We start from the raw sequence: 18,013 nt of genomic DNA, 5'->3' as shown, positions 1-18,013 counted from the left end.
ACGTCACACTCTGGAGAAAATTAAACATGACAGAACTCAGTACTGATGTTCTCTGTAAACCATGATTTACATCTTTTACCTTATTCCATACGACATTGCGAGTTTTGCCGTTGTTTCCCTGATAATAAGTCTCGTACTCAGGCACTGTTTGTTTTTCCTCAGTTAATATTCAGAATTTTGCCACGTTTGTTTTGTTGTTGTTGTTGTGCTTGTTTAATTTAGGTTTGTTGTTTTAGTTTAAAACACTCAAACATACGCACACATCACACGCACACTTTTACTTTTTAAGTTATAATAAGTATTGCATTCAGCCACTGTTTTTTTCTCCTCAGTTGATATTCTGATTTTTGTCAGTTTTTGTGTCATTTGTTTTTGTTGTGCTTGTTTGATTTAGGTTTGGTGTTGTTTGTCGTTGTTGTTTGTTTAACACACACTCAAACACACACACACACACACACTAACCAGACACACACACCACCACCACCACCACAAGAATAGGTTTACACTCACTTTTTCCTCCACGTTTTAATTTTGGCAATATCATTAACCCAGGATTGCAAAGCAGGGATCATTTGTCAATTTCATAACAACGTACATACAATTTCAGCTGGTTACTGCAATAAAATGTGCATCATCACAGGTTTCTGCTGGAATGACAGTGTCTTATGTGTCAACACAAAATACACACACACAAAATGGGTGTGGTGCTGCATGCCCCATAATAGATCCTAACTTCACCCTCTAAACCTCCCTGCAGATGCATGTTTTGTGCACAAAAATAGCCTTTTAAAATATGCAGTATACAAAATAAAAATGCAGACGACATTTCTACATTTGATGGGGGAGTTGTCCTGTATTAGAATTATTTATCAAATAATTAAAGTTAACCAAAGTATATGTAATAAAACCAAGGAGTCCTCTGTTAAGTAGCTCAACACAATGATCGCAGCCCAGGGTGCTAACACAGTTAGGGTATGTTGTTCAAGACTTGGAAGGTCAAGGTTTTAAAGTATGCTTCAGTAACGGAATCTTATAACAAAGCTAAAACATTTACCACTGAAGCAAAACCATCTCTGAACAATTCAAAATTGTCACACGTACTAGTTTTACATTTTAAGGATCTTGCCAAGTGCATATCTTTTTATTGTGAAAAATTTGTATTGCAAACAAAAGAAAACACAATGTCTTGTGATCTGTAAATGTTCTTGATACTTAATACATTACAGGGAACCTTATAAATTGTTCATGTGAAGTACTGTACAGCCTATTTAGCTTGTTCATTTTCTCCCTTTAAGGTAATTTTGTCTCAACAATCATGTTATCTGCTACAAGTCTATAAACTGCTGTAAACCTTTCTGCCCTTAAAGTAGATTCATGTCCTTCTGTGTGGGCACCTTCTTCTTCTTCCTCTTCAGTGTTTGCATTTGGATGTGTGCTCTCTGGCCAAGTCTTGTTGCACAGGGGCGGCAAGGAAAGGCAACCCTCTCAGAACGTGTTGCAGAGTCTGTTCTTCCTACCCTAGCCACAGTCCGCTGTAGGTGCAAAACCTATCCTTTTGAGGTGTACCTTCAGACAGCAGTGTTCTGTGCGAAGGCGGAAGATGGCTCTCTGTTCTGTGTGAGTAAAATGGGGATATAGTCTTGAATGAGCTGGTATCTGTCTGTCTTTTTGTTGTTGATATAGACATCAAAGAAGCTCCAGCACCAGCCAAGTGTTGACTGTTTTCTTTATGCGTAACCTAGTCCTGGCAGCAGCTGTTGTCCATCTGTAAACAAGCAAGATCATTATTATAATATATTGATGGTGTATATGTTTTACCAGAAAGACGAGTAAAATACCACTTAATTTTTGTTTTAGTAATGAGGCATACATGCAGTTGAACGATCATATCTTGTGATATCTGCCCTCTGAAAAAAACCTACTATTCAAAATGTACTTTTACATCTTGTTTTTTTAACTTAGGCTTTTGAAGATCCACATTTACCACCCAAAAGGAGCCTGGCGATACTGGCATGCTTTAATTAAGATGACGTGTTACTCAGAAATAGTGCTTTTAGTTATGCGCTATAGAAATCTCCTTAATAAATAAATAAATACTGGTGGTGGTTCACTGCAAAGCATAACCTGATATGATTTCTTCATAGCACCTGACTGGAAATGAAGTTTCATACAATAAAAACTATACTGCGCCAGATTTACAGCAGTTCTGTTGAATTCACACAGTCAGAAAATTTTAAGGCTGTCCTCAACATTCTATGCTCACACACACACACACGACTTGACTTCACTTAGGAAGGTTATGTGATGCTTAAATAATCTGTCTTGCCACTATTTCATCACAAGTAACCACTGTGTTTATTGCTGGTATGTGCCGGAGTGGAGGGATAGTCTTACCCCATGTAAAAAAAAAAAAAAAAAGCCTGGCAGGTGATCTGAGATGCCTTTAATAACACAAAGCTGCCTCTGTAAACAATTCTGCTTTTACACATGCTATCCCTTAACTTGGATTCATACCAAAATCAAGCCTAGCTTCATAGGAAACAGAATGTTACTTCAGCATTTAGAATTATGATCTTATTCCATGTACACGCCTTGGCAAATCTGACTCGATCACTACAGCAAGAAGTCAGTGTGTTGATTGTTCATATGTGACCAAGTTGAGGGATGAGCTTATCCTATGTTAAAGCCTGGCCTGAACTGAGACGGTGAAAAGAAGTAGTGTGCCTTTAATGACACAATGCTTTCTTTGTAAGCAATAGATTCAACATCTCAGATCTGGTCAGGCCTATACAAATGCCATCCCTCAACTTGGTTCATACAAAAATCATGTGCCTGGCTAGAGAGTGGGGATTTGTTGTTCTCTTTTTCGAAATCCAAAATAAGCAAAATCAGGTCTTAAAAAGGAGCAAGTCTTAAAATGGGAGTGAATTTACAGATGTTATGAACAAGAAGTCTGCGTAAACAGGGTCATTAATAGGAAGGAGTCTTAGATTGGGGTGTCTTAAAAGGGGCAGGGGTGGGGTGGTGTGTGTGTGTGTGTGGGGGGGGGGAGTCTACAGTAATGACCATAAAATACTCAAAATAATACTATTAGTCATCTTATTCTCTACCAAATTTCTAGAGGTCAAAACAATGATACAGATTTTTTACTTGTGTCACTGTTAGTGTCATTCTATGAATAACAGACCAATAGAAAGAGAGAGAACGAGAGCTCTGTGGTTTTTTTTTACCTGGGTTCATGCTCAGTTGCTTGAAAATTGACTTGTCAGAGGTTCTTCTTCAGCCTTACACCCACATGCAAGAGAACTACCAGATAATGAAATAAGTGAACTTTGAAGTGCATTCATAATTAAAGCCCAATCATGTGGTTTAACCTACCTAGTCTTGAAAAGCCTGTCCGAGGAAACAGAACAAGCACCCTTCCGCAGACCTTCCTAACTGGAGAGTCTTGGTTGTAACCGCACACTTTCTAAAGTAGTCCATAAGCAGTTCCATGTGCCTATGTTTTCACTGGAACCAGCTCCTTTGTGTACCTGTGATCTGGATGAGCTGCAACACATAAAACTTTCATATGAACACTATGTCATAAGTACACCAGTTAGCATACATCAAACACCGAGGAGCATCACAAGATATGTTCTAAGGAGGTAACAACTATTGTCACAAAGTGTTTATGATACAGCCACAGGCACATGGCACTGAGTGGTCAATTGGTGAGGGGGGTGGGGGGGGGGGGAGGGGCAGAAGTTCTGCTCAGTCTTGTCTACTGATACAACACTTTGTGGTGGTGTAAGGCAGGGAATCACACCCCAACCACTGGCCCCGCCCACCTGGTGTCGAGTGCCTGAGGATACATCAGTCCCAGTCATGGCTGGCCCCCGGTTTGACCAGACAACTGCCATGTATGGGTACATTTACTTTACAGTACAGATTAGTTTTCAATAGCAATGACATCATGGACGCACACCTGCCCAACACTGACACTGACAGCAAAATCAGCGACCAAACGTGATAAAGAGTAACTAATCGTCACAAACATCAAAATGCTTTGCATTAATTTTCTTGAAGAGGTCATTCTTAACCAGATAATCATTTATAGGCAATTGAAGATAATTATTCCACCTACAGGCTATCACTCCTATGGCTGTTACTTGTAACACATTTCATTTCTTAAAATATGTTTTGTAAAGTACATAGATTTCACTAAAAGGCACATTCCTTCTCATGAAAACAATTTGGCTCACCGTCTCAGATCTGGTAGGGCTTTAAAATGGGATAAGACATGATCTCCAGGGGTCGACACTAACTTATTTGGCCTGGGGCCACACTGGCCCCAGAGATGGAAATTGCTGGGGCGAAAAAAAAAAAATCTGGGGCCCACTCTCAGTATTCACGTGCGGCAATGCATTGTCTGTTTTTCTTCATCGTACTGAAGCCAGGGAAATTCTTTCAACCATTTGACATTGAAATTACGACAGCGCTTCGCGCTTTTGGCTGCATCGGTCTCCTTTTTTCGTTTCTCTCCACCCTGTTCTTCATCTTCATTTGACCATGTCTTTTTACACCAGGGATGTGTCGCCACATTTTGCGTTTGGCATTTGAAGGCGATACTTATCTCTCACGCTAAAGAGCGCAATCTGGGAGTTATTTCCCTTACGACATTGTCCTTCGACGATTTGAATGTGTTTTTTTCTTGACTGCGGCATTGATCGTAACGCAAATTTCAGTGACGACTTTGACTGGTGATTTTTAGTGATTGGCTCTGCTGGCATTAGAATTTTCGGTTTGTCATTGTTGGAATTTATCCTGGGGCGGAGTGGGCCCCAAGCTTCGGCAATGTTTGGGGCGGAACACAAAACTCTGGGGCGTTCCGCCCCCCGCCCCCGCTAGTGTCGAACCCTGATCTCTTAACTTGTTCACATACCCCAAAAAGTGCGATTGTGTTATGAATAAATGCTGTAAAAGCTACCTGTACTAGTTCATTAAAAAAACAAATCACAAAATGTCACTTCACCACAGCATGCAAACAGTGTGTTTATTTCTGGTATGTGTCTAAAGGCGGAGACAGACGCACAACACAAAACCCTGTTTTCGACAAAAACACCATCTCAAAACGTCGGGGAAACACATGTTTTTAAAGAGGGGATGTCACTTGCGAAACACACAGATGAAGCGCGGTGCGTGTTTTCACAGAAATATCGGTCAGTGTCAGCTTGACCCGTCCAGCTATCGCCCTGTGTTTGAGTTTGTAAACAACACGGCTGGCAGTGCCCACTGATACGGTCAGTGTCCACTGATACGGTCAGTGTCCACTGATACGGTCAGTGTCAGCTTGACCCGTTCAGCTACCGCGCTGTGTTTGGGTTTGTAAACAACACGGCTGGCAGCGCCCACTGATATTATTGCCTCTCTTCAATCGTGACAGGATCCATAGACTCTAGTTAGGATTCATGGGTCCAATACTACCCTGAATCGGTACCACATCTGAGTCTGCCATTTTTTTCTATCTCCGTGGTGCCGGAAACCGAGTCACTTGAGTTGATCGTCCGCGTTCATTGGCTGACTACCAAAACGTGTTTTTAGATTTTAGAGCATGCTCTAAAACCCAAAACACGATGCAAAAACACGAAACGCGTTTTGGGGGATGTCACATGGGAAACACGCTGTTTTGTGTTTGTTTTGAAAGGAAACACTGTTTTGTGTTGTGCATCTGACATGGCCTTAACACAGACACACACACACATACACCAAAGCAACACAAAAGCCGAAAACATGCCTACCATCTAAATGAGGATATCCAGTTCCAACTGTCTTCTGCCACTATAACACTGCCAGAGACACCATGGTGTAGAAAGTCAGTTTAAAGAGAGACTACCTGGAAGAAAAATATATATACTATAATAATAATAAAACACCCAGTGCAATAGACATACTTTCTCGTTAAAGGCTTACTTTACTATGTAAAAACATTTTGCTTCACAATCACAGTCTCAGATCTTGTCAGGCTTTTACTTGGGATAAGATCATCCCTCTACTTGGACGCATACCAACATAGATCAGCTTGAATGTTTGTGAAAATATCCCATATTTTGAGTTAACTCACCACAGCAAGCAGTCACTGAATATATATTTTATTTTTTAGTATGTGGCCAAGATGAGGGATTCCATGTTAAAGCATAGCCATATAATATCTGAGACAGTGACCCACACTATAGTGACAAGGCAAGTGTGCCTTTAAATTGTAAACTGTTATATATGTGCATTTTGACTTCTTCATAAATTATAACCCTGATGCAGGCAGTCATCAGTAGTGGTTTAGTACCTAGAATGAGAAAAGAATGAACTTGCAAGAAAGAAACTGAGTCAAAATCAAAATACCCTTTAAATTACAAACTAGAATCCACGGGGCAGACAGGGTTTGAGGTTAGAAAGCTCTGAAAATAACTCTATCTGAAATTGACTAATAGTATTAACTTATAACGTCATACATGATACAAACAAATGAACTAAGGCTTTTGAAGATCCATATCCAATCCTGCTACACAAAGGCACAAGCAGAGGTTGAAATTGCCAGGGTCATTTTCCATCCCCATGTAGCCTGGATTTAATTACTGGCATGTTTTTTTTTAAAGAGGTGTGTCACTCAGAATGACTGGATATGGTTCATTCAATGCAGAGCATAATATACCATTGATTTCTTCATGCCATCTGATTTGCCGGTGAATTCACAGGGCGAGAACAATTCAAGACTGGCCTCAACATTTTATGCTGACTGTAAATTGTAATTATATAATATATCCACCCTAGCTAACTGGTACACTAATCACTTGCTCTGGCGGACTTCTTTTTCCAACATCATAAATCTGTTATTTGTACTTTAGCCTTTTGTGGTAAAATATTCTCATTACCAGTTGCACTCACAATCTATTGCTAGTGTATTTTGGAAATGATCAAAAGCCTTACTTGTGTTCTATAACAGCACCATGTCACTGTTGCGGGAAGAATGAGGCAGGGCTTGGTAATAACTGAGACCTGCAAGTAAACAAAACATTTTTAGAATCTCATCATGTGTTATTTTGTTATATCTATGTCATGAGGTCTTACATTGCAATAACAAACACACGCATAACTTAACTTAGCAATGTGTTCTAATAAGAGTAATTGTTTAATGAATTAACGCTGAAGAAGCTACTAGTTGCTTAAACAAATTCATAGCAAAATGTCACTTGATCACCACATCAAGCACACTGTATGTTCATTTCTGGTATGTATGCAAGTGGAGGGATGATCTTGTTCCATGTAAAATCCTAGCTCAGCTGATCTCTCTCAACTTGGATTCATACCACACATTAGGAGCCTGGCTGTTTCTGTTCAGTGGGCATTTCTCCATTTGTTTTATTTGAATGCATTTCTTAAAAAGAACACTTCCTCTGCACAGCAAGCAGTCAGGATGTTATATGAAGTCTTATATCGCGCGCGTATCTCCAGACTCGGACTCAAGGCGCAGGGATTTATTTATGCCGTGTGAGATGGAATTTTTTTTACACAATACATCACGCATTCACATCGACCAGCAGATCGCAGCCATTTCGGCGCATATCCTACTTTTTACGGCCTATTATTCCAAGTCACACGGGTATTTTGGTTGGTCATTTTTATCTTTGCCTTAATACAATTTTGCCAGGAAAGACCCTTTTGTCAATCGTGGGATCTTTAACGTGCACACCCCAATGTAGTGTACACGAAGGGACCTCGGTTTTTCTTCTCATCCGAAAGACTAGCACTTGAACCCACCACCTAGGTTAGGAAAGGGGGGAGAAAATTGCTAACGCCCTGACCCAGGGTCGAAATCGCAACCTCTCGCTTCTGAGCGCAAGTGCGTTACCACCCGACCACCCAGTCCTTTTTGTTCCAAATCAAACGTTGTTTTGCTCCAACCAAGACTGCAGATCTTGGCAAACATGTGGCCTAAAAACTAGATTTGATGACCTTACCCGTACTCACCCTGAAAAGTGCCGATCTAGATTTTGCTATTTTAACAGAGGGGACAGAGGTTGTACCTCTCCTCATGCAGACACCGCATAACAAATATGTGTAACAAATCCAGTTGCAACACTGTAGTTTCATGGCTTAATTTCATTGACTGATTGAGTCAGCAGTAGTGAGTACTACATGTCATTATGATCATACCAGTATTAGTGAGTATTACAATTGGAGCAATCTGCAGAATAAGAATTGTTACCAATACATCATCATAACAGAAATTCCTCAGTGCATGAGACATTGGTGTGTAGACATATAATACATAAATATGTAGATCTTTAAAACATTCAATGAGTCATGGGACTAAAAACTGCTAAAGCCTTATGTGGCAACATCACAAACAAACAAAATTAACCAACCCCAAATTATGTCAACCTCATGGCCCTTGTACTTGTAGCAGGTACACCAAAGTCAGTCAATCAGCTGTCCGCTGAGTGGAATTTCCCCAATTTTACCCTATCTTTCTCCTCTATTTTCTCTGTGTGTATGGCGATGGATGAAATAAAATTTATACTGGGTGAAAGTTTATTCTTTTGTCTTTTATTCTGTTCTATTCTTTATTAGTTTGATAGCTTAGAAATTGGGGAAATCGTAGTTTGAAAAAGTGATGTGTGTGCCGCAGCGAAGATGGCTCCCGCGGTTGGGCCGGTCAATTTTACGATGGGTAGGTTCACTTCTCTCCAAAGTGCATCGGGTGAGATCATCAAATCTTAAAATAACCACCAATGAATGAAAGAGGAGGTTGTGAGCCTCATTTCCGTATAATTCATTGATCCATACTCGCGCGCTTTACAAGTAAAATCTGTGAATGAAAACTACTACGCGTTTTTTCTACTTGATTTGTTGAAAATACCATCGAAAGGAGCCCACCATGTGAAAGAACGCACCTTTTTCTTCAAAACTGTCAAGTTTGTTTAACTTGTTTCGACACTCACGCGACGTGTAGCCCGATCAAAGATGTGAAGTGTGAACGTTTTCACGTCGGGTCAATGACCACAATGGCTGCCTGCGGCGAAGTGACCGAGCGTGACCCGTCACCACAACAATGCAGCGATCCGCCCAGTTGTTCATCCCCATTCACATGGGAGATGCTTGTTGGTCAGATTGAACTTATATTTTGTTTGTTTGCGTTGTTATTTTGCCCCAAAACAAACACTTTGTTCGTATATTTTGTCTTTGAAAATGGTGGTTGTCTGCCTGAAGAGATCGATGAAAAGCGAGCTGGGGTAGGGTGGTAAAGTTCACTTGTGAATTAACTTCCTTTACACTATGCAGCGTAACTTTACATTGCTTTTGTAGGGAATATGTTGTATTATTGTTTACGCAACTTTTTACTTGAGTATTGCATCTATATGTTGCCAAAAATGTCATTTTTTAATGGTCACGTGACCTTCGCAAATTTTCCATCTGCCGGCAAGCGGACAGCAGAGTAGGCCTACTGCTGTTGCTGAGACCATCCCTGAGATGTAGGCCTAGGATGGAGACAGAATGACCAACCTTTGACTTTGTAGGAGATTAGATACACTATACAGCCTAAGGGATTTGATTTTTTTCTCAGGAAGGGGGGGGGGGGGGGGGGGGAGACTCAATTTTTTTTTTAATTTTTTTTTTATCAAAACATGAAGAAAGCAGAACTTTTGAGCAAGAAAATGTTCATTAAATAAACTGTTAGCCTGTCACATTATCCTGTGTAACAATCCAACATGAATGGCAACAACTACTGTGGTGAGGAATGATCTAACGTTATGTCGCTATTACAAAATGTATTATGTAATAAATACAAAAACATAGTTCATGTTTTCAAGTCTTTTAAGTACTTTAGTTGAGTTCAGTGTTTAATGCTGATTCCAATGATACCAAAACCGTTTTTGTAGGTGAATTAGAACAGAAGTTATGAAAAATGCCAAAGTAGCATATTGTGCGTTATGCTGTGTATCTGTTAAATCCCTAGTATAATCGCATGTTTTGCAGTTTTTGAGAGATGATTTCATACATTTCCTGACATCAGGTCCGTTGCAAAAAAATTAGGCTTGTTGTATGTTTTCAGTAGAAGTAATAAAAGTGAAATTGACACAAATCATGCATTTGGTTGCTTTAGTGTTGTCCTTCAAAGTTGCCTAATTTGCTAATTTGTAAAGTGTCCTAAAAGCGCGCGCTAAAATTAAATGATTAAAAAATCATAACTTTGGTTCTAATTGACATACACAAATGATTTTGGTACCATTGAAATCAGAATAAAAAGATCTATCAGAAAATACTAACTTTGAAAATAATATCCTAACTTCAAAAATCACTTTGGTGTACCTGCTTGTAGTTCAAGTTGTACTGTTGTACTAGCCAACAGACATAAAAAGGAACTTAGCTCAGTAGGTGTTGATTGCTCTGCGTCATTATCAATATCATGATGCTGAGAGTCGAAATGCAGTTCAAACACAGAGAGAACAAAATGGAATCTTTGAGTTTGAAATTGAATGAAAAAAAAAGTAATTTGTATGGTCATGGTGTAGAAGTTTTGAACTTTAGCGTTGTAAATTCATTGCTCCGAATCAACTGCAATCTAACCCTCCGATTTATGTCCTAAGTCATTTACATACCTTTGGAGTTTTACGGAATGGGTATAACGTCCTTTCCTCTAATGATCTAGTCTACTTTGGGATTTTGCCCAGTCGCCGTCTCCTTGACCTACTTGGAGTCCTTGCTGGGTTGAATCGGCTGAGGAGCGAACCCATGACGACTCGCAACGCGAGGAACCAGAAGAGGAATCTAGGTTTATTTTGCGTGTTTTGGGCCTGCCGACCCTACTTATAGTCCGATTTACAACCGGCACGAAGCTTCTTTTCGCAGGGCGAAACCGCCCCACTCGTGACTTCATCCGATGGCCGCCATGTTTCAAGTGACAAAAAAGTAGAAACGATCTAACGAATAACTTTCATTTCAAGCACAGTCAACAAAAAAAATTAAAAAAGTACAAAAGAAGGGGTGGAGAAAATGGCATTATCTAGACAGACTCAACTCGGATAAACTAAGAGGGACTTATAACTACTGAAGATTGAGAGCACAGCGGACGTCCTGTAAATTCCCGATCCATTTTTTCCCCTTCCCATTTCGGTATACTGTTCTCTGCTTGTAACGCTACGCAACAGGATAAGAGATATCCTGAGGGTATAAGTGATACTCCCACATACGTTGCACAAGCATAATTTGACGTTACCTTATATACGGTCCAACCGGTGTGCAATGGGTGGAGGGAGGGAGGGAGGGAGGGAGAGAGAGAGAGAGAAAGAGAGAGAGAGAGAGAGAGAGAGAGAGAGAGAGAGAGAAATTTATGAATTTGGGCCAAGAGACGGCGATAATGTTAGCACGTTAATAACTCAGGATTTACACGATCCCTTTTTTGACAGCAAGGGAAAGGTCGCGGATCAGCACGTCACTTGGCATAGTGCACTGAAAGGGGGAGAACACTCTGGCCTTTGTGCGCACTGTCCTCGTTGCTGTGTTCCCATTCACTTTCTAAAATAGACGATGTTGGCAGAAAAAAAAGTGCTAACCGTTCCAGATTTTGTAGAATTCCAAAATTGGTTTGTGGTAACAGAAACTAGGCACTGTGTTGATTTAGTACAGTAAAAACAAACAAAAAGTAATTACCGTATACCCCCCCCCCCCCCCCGGCCATGTACACGGTTGTAGCAAAAAAACACAACTGGTTTCTACCTTAAGAAAGAGAGAGAGAGAGAGAGAGAGAGAGAGAGAGAGAGAGAGAGAGAGAGAGAGAGAGAGGGTGGTGCCGTGGTGTGTGTGAGTGTTTGTGTGTGTGTGTGTGTGTGTGTGAGAGAGAGCGAGAGAAACACAGAGACACAGAGAGAGAGAGAGAGAGAGAGAGAGAGAGAGAGAGAGAGAGAGAGAGAAAGAGAGAGAGAGAGAGAGAGAGAGAGAGAGAGAGAGAGAGAGAGAGAGAGAGAGAGAGGTACAGGGTGGTACCGTAAGTACAGTATATCGGTAGACGTAAATTTAGAGCGGTACATTTAGATCGCCCTAACAAAACATCAATAACATATTTACACCCCCGGTATAGGGGTGTGTATAGGTTTCGGTCGATGTGTTTGTTTGTGTGTTTGTGTGTTTGTGTTCGCATATAGATCTCAAGAATGAACGGACCGATCGTCACCAAACTTGGTGAACAGGTTCTATACATTCCTGAGACGGTCCTTACAAAAATTGGGACCAGTCAAACACACGGTTAGGGAGTTATTGGTGGATTAAGATTCTACAAGGACTTATAGAGAAACATATTCATGGTCAAAGGGAAATAACCTTCTCAGTTGGTGGCAGTGAGAATGGGTGCAGTGAGAATGGTTATTTCCCTTTGACCAACGGGGGTGTTTTTCCTACCTCGAAGGAATTTCTTGTTTTACTTGCCACAGCCCTTCGAACTTCTGGTATTTAGTTGAGTGTCATTTGCTCAATTTAACCGACTATATTTGCAAGAAAGCTATGCAGTGTCCGCTCCATATGATGCCGGTTTTAACCCTTAACCGCACTGATCAGCGGCCACGTCTATTTGTCTCACTGTTTTAATGGGGAGCAACACTTTCACAGACAGTAAGAAGGGAAAATAACATAAATAAATACATGAACAATAATTCACATAAAGCCTTTCAGAAATGTTTCAGTAGTTTGTCTATTTAGGGTACTATACCGATGGCATTGCGCTTTGTTTGACCAGTTTTATTTACCGAGTAAACGTTTTTTTGTGGAAGCTGAATGCAAAAGCTTCAGTACTACAGACAATATGATCCGAGTAGTGTTTATTCATGCATGTATTAATCTGTTTAAATACTGAACTATTTTGATCTTTACTTATTTATTTCTATATTTCTTCATTTATCTATCGATGTATTTACTTATCTAGTGTTTCATTTATTCATTCATTCATTTTGTTTACAGGCAGTATTAGCAAAGCAGTATTTATTTATTTAAATGTGTTTAACTTATTCATAGCGAAATGGATGGACGACAGACAGCAATCGGGAAAATCTTTACATATGATATCCATTTTCAGAATAACCAGCACGATTTGCAAGACGACAAAGTATGCGGAGCCACAAAAATTTCCCAGATACCCGTTGCACTTTCACGCAGAAGCACGTGCAATCGAATGTTCCTCAATGGACTGGGTGGCCGAGTGGTAACGCACTTGCGCTCGGAATCGAGAGGTTGCGTGTTCAGGCCTGGGTCAGGCCGCAATTTTCTCCCCCCTTTCCTAACCTAGGTGGTGGGTTCAAGTGCTAGTCTTTCGGATGAGACGAAAAACCGAGGTCCCTTCGTGTACACTACATTGGGGTGTGCACGTTAAAGATCCCACGATTGACAAAAGGGTCTTTCCTGGCAAAATTGAAAAGGCATAGCTAAAAATGTCCACCAAATACCCGTGTGACTTGGAATAAAGGCCGTGAAAGGTGAATGCTCGCCCTAATAGGCTTGAGGTTTGCTGGCCGATGTGAATGCGTGATATATTGTGTAAAAAAAATTCCATCTCACACGGCAGAAATTAATATGTAAATCGCCGTGAGCTCTTGTGAGAAACGGCGATTAATAAATGTCCATTATTATTATTATTATTATTAATGCGGAAGTGGTGTACGTCGTACGGCTTCAAGGTAGTAATGACAAACATAGTTGCTTATTTCCCCATCTCCAGGAGGTTACGGCAAACGTTTAATAGCACACTGTGCACAAAGTCTGTACCTTCTTGTCATGAGCATGTTACAGCTAAGCGAGTCCACGTTTCCCTTTTTACGTGCATTTTCACATATAGTCAATTTTGACTCAATGTTTTAACATAGATGGGGAATCAAGACGAAGGTAATGGTGTGTGTATGTGTGAGTGTGAGTGTGTGTGTGTGTGTGTGTGTGTGTGTGTGTGTGTGTGTGTGTGTGTGTGTGTGTGTGTGTGTGGACATGAATTGAAAGAAAACTACCGGACGGATATTTATAAAACTTTGCATCGAAGTTCTCCCAGATGATATCCCCGCATACATTTCTCATATTTTCGATCAACGTTTTTGATGACGTCATATCCGGCTTTTTGCAAAACTTGAGACCGCACTGTGTTGACGTCTTTTTTCATTCAAGTTGATGGAATTTGTGCATTCTGATAATCATCGTTCCATGCCGTATCGCCGGCATGTCTCTCTGACAGGGTGCATAATTACTGCGCGGAATCTATCAAAACAAGAATACAGAGTTATCTCCCATGTTTTTCGCTAATGTTTCTGAGAATAGACGAACTGAGACGAAAGTGATTGCAGATTGGCCGACTTCTCCGTTCTGTTCTTCAAAGTTATGATAAAGACATCGTTCTAAGGTTAAAACAAGTCGAAATGTTGAGACTGCTGTGGGAAGGAGACCGAGATATTGTTTCATCACTCCCAACTGGTTACGAAAAAAGTGTCGTCTGCTTCGTAGCCAAAGTTGATTATCACGTAACACTTTTGCCATATTTAGAGTTGTTTGCACAGTAAATACATCCGCGAAAGATAGCTCGCTTGAAAGTGTCTTACATAACAATTCCTTTCTAAATTTAAAAATTACACAACACCATGAAAAATCATTATCGACGATCGCGAATCTGCTTATATCAATAACACATTACGAAAAGCTCTAAATATGTGAACAATCGATTTCCTCTCCCGAGAAGGAAAACAAAGGCATCCTGTCAGGGATAAATGAGACCCGAAGGGAAGTAACTCATTTTACCTGAGTTCAGGATGGGAATTTGTGGTCATGCAATCTTCCACCAAGCCCGGACTATGGGATTACATTTCTGCTTGGACGCTTAAAAATTTATTCATGAGTTTGGTCATTACAAATTAAAAAAATTGTAATTAAATTAAACTATTTGTAATCAATCCAAAAATGACTTCATCTTATTCTGTATCATTTCCTAAATTCCAAAACATAAATATGCCATGTTTTGATGAAAAACAAGCTCTGAAAGTTCAAAAGAATACAAAAGAGCGCTTTTCTGTTGAACGCAATATACTGGCCTGTCACATTCAGCACGCTTTGCACGTAAACGTGTCAGCGGTTTCGACAAAGCTATATTGTCTTGGTGAAAAAAAGCAGTGCGTTCAATTTCATTCTGTGAGTTGTACAGATTGACTAAATGTAGTAATTTTGCTTTACGCGACTTGTTTACTTTCTCTTGTGTATGTAAAAATAAAATCTACATTGACACGAAAATAAACAACGAAGAAACAAAACTAAACGAACAAATAAACAACTTGAAGCCGGTGTCACGAACTGAAAACTCTGCCTCAACAATCCTTTTCATTGCGGTCAATGCGCATGCGCTAACATGGGGAGATTAATCAGGTCGTGAACAACCTAACCCTAACCCCAAACACTTACCCTAACCCTTACCCTAATCCTAATCCTAACCCTAACCCATGGTTCGTTCGGTCAAAGGGTCGCATTTTTTAAGTCCAAGATTGGTGCATGCGCATTGACCGCAATGAGAAGGATTGTTCAGTAGAGGTTTCAGTTCGTGACACCGGACAGTTTTGGAAGATGAGACGCTGAAGACGTCTCACATATCTCTCGAGTACAATACTATCTGTCACGCTTTATTGTAAGCATTTGAAGCAAAAGGTGATTATTAGCTACAGCCCTGCATTGGTGATCGATTTTAAAATCTGAATGTAACAACATATGATTCATTTTACGGAATGGCATTTGGAATTGAAAAAGGTCAGTCGCGCAAAAGTGCCGTATTTCTTCGAAGAAAAAAGAGGTGGGGATCTCGAGATTTAGACACCACGTACGCACTTCCCTAATCCTCAGTTTTCGGACAGATCCACAAGATACAACATACGGTTTCGGATGATGTGAAGACGGGAGAGTAAACCTCACCACACGATGTCAACACCACGCATAATGCACAATCACAAAATAAATTAAACCAATCGCTCAGCAATCAAACGAAGCGGCAGATAATCCTTCTGGGTTGTCTGATAAACAAGGAGTAGGTAAATCACTCCATCGCTTACCCGACTGAGGTTTTCTCCCAGCGCTTAAACGTCCTTCGTCAATTCGACAAAAGAGAGAGTAACAAGAAATTCCTCCGAGGTAGGAAAAACACCCCCGTCCTTACCATTCTCACTGCCACCAACTGAGAAGGTTATTTCCCTTTGACCATTAATATGTCCCTCTATAAGTCCTTGTAGAATCTTAATCCACCAATAACTCCCTAACCGTGTGTTTGACTGGTCCCAATTTTTGTAAGGACCGTCTCAGGAATGTATAGAACCTGTTCACCAAGTTTGGTGACGATCGGTCCGTTCATTCTTGAGATCTATATGCGAACACAAACACACAAACAAACAAACACATCGACCGAATCCTATACACACCCCTATACCGGGGGTGTAACAAGCATTGACCTTAACGGGCAAAGTAGCCGCCCGTGGTGACACGGGTGTAGGACATGGATACCGTCTCTGCACAAACAGTTGACCTGTGACCTAATCCGCGACCTTAAGTCACGCTTTAAGAGAGAGCGAGAGAGAGAGAGAGAGAGACAGACAGACAGACAGAGAGAGAGGGGGAAGGGGGGAGGGGGAGAGAGAGAGAGAGAGAGACAGAATGACAGACAAACAGACAGAGCTGTCGGCATCAAAGTAACAGATTAACAACAACAGTCGTCGCCGAGACCTTATTGACGAGCCGCACGAGCGGGTCGTCTTTGGCGACGGGTAAGTAGCGTGCAGGAGGAGAAATTTTTGTTCATGGGCGAACACGTGACAGGAAGTCGCCGTTTGTAGTCTGTGGTGAAATACCTCACAATATGCTCAAACAAATCACAGGCACAGGAAATGAACAAGAAGAAGTGAGTCACAAGAATTTGAATTCTAACAAAATCACTGAGCAACACAGGAAGTTGTGGAATACGTCACCCTATGGGAGGGGTGACGGAAAAATTGTTGAACAAAAACATCATAGGTCGATTTGTGCAGGGTCAACCGCAACAAACTCAAACCGAGCCATTCATGCATTGCTGTATTTGAGTGACTTATATACCGACATTTTTATTTCTTTTTTTCAGCACAGGTGCAGGAAAAATCATGAACCAAAATGTTATTTATTTTCTAATTTAACATTTTTTTTACAAATGTGACCATGGTCTTTTAAACAAACAATGACATTAAACATTGTTATGTTAAAAAAAAGAAAAAAGAAAAAAGCTTTTGTGCACAAATCAGAAAATACATTGTACATTTTACCTACAGGCCAAACCGTGAGTGTCGTGGCAAAGCCAGACCGAGGAAATTGCACTGGTTTTTATTTTTAGATCAGTCGCAAGTTGTCAAGAACAGGCGCTTGTATTTGGATGTGTCCACTGATAGTAGGTTTGGTTGTGATCAATCAGAATGATGTGGGAATAAAAATGTATGACAGTTTGGTATGATGACATGTAATTCACATATGCTGAAATGTAATATTATACATGATATAATATTATTAAGGCTGTTGCCATGACCATGAACCCCATGGGACTGGGTGGCCGAGTGGTAACGCACTTGCGCTCGGAATCGAGAGGTTGCGTGTTCGACCCTGGGTCAGGCCGCTATTTTCTCCCCCCTTTCCTAACCTAGATGGTGGGTTCAAGTGCTAGTCTTTCGGATGAGACGAAAAACCGAGGTCCCTTCGTGTACACTATATTGGGGTGTGCACGTTAAAGATCCCACGATTGACAAAAGGGTCTTTCCTGGCAAAATTGTATAGGCATAGATAAAAAGGCCGCGAAAGGTGAATGCTCGCCTAACAGGCTTGAGGTTTGCTGGTCGATGTGAATGCGTTATATATTGTGTGTAAAAAATGTTTGTTTGTCTGTCTGTCTGTAAAAAAATTCCATTTCACACGGCAGAAATTAATATGTAAAGCTATATAAGCTCACAATAATAATAATAAG

General features: G+C 40.6%; 1 protein-coding gene and 1 long non-coding RNA gene across 2 annotated transcripts in view; both read right to left on the bottom strand.

Moving 5' to 3' along the window:
* The window catches only part of LOC138965476 (ATP-dependent DNA helicase Q4-like), a 430,431-nt gene that overhangs the window by 235,922 nt on the left and 176,496 nt on the right, over positions 1–18,013 (bottom strand). The window lies entirely within an intron of this gene.
* Positions 511–11,280, bottom strand: LOC138965592 (uncharacterized). Its single transcript, XR_011455482.1, has 5 exons — positions 10,638–11,280; positions 6,964–7,032; positions 5,781–5,875; positions 3,379–3,549; positions 511–1,765 (listed from the first exon to the last, which is right to left on the bottom strand). It is a non-coding gene; the product is annotated as an uncharacterized lncRNA (long non-coding RNA).

The sequence above is a fragment of the Littorina saxatilis genome, linkage group LG1 (genome assembly GCF_037325665.1).
Source record: "Littorina saxatilis isolate snail1 linkage group LG1, US_GU_Lsax_2.0, whole genome shotgun sequence".
Taxonomy (NCBI): domain Eukaryota; kingdom Metazoa; phylum Mollusca; class Gastropoda; order Littorinimorpha; family Littorinidae; genus Littorina; species Littorina saxatilis.
The sequence above is the reverse complement of the archived record's forward strand: the minus strand, read 5'-3'. Positions and strand labels throughout refer to the sequence as shown.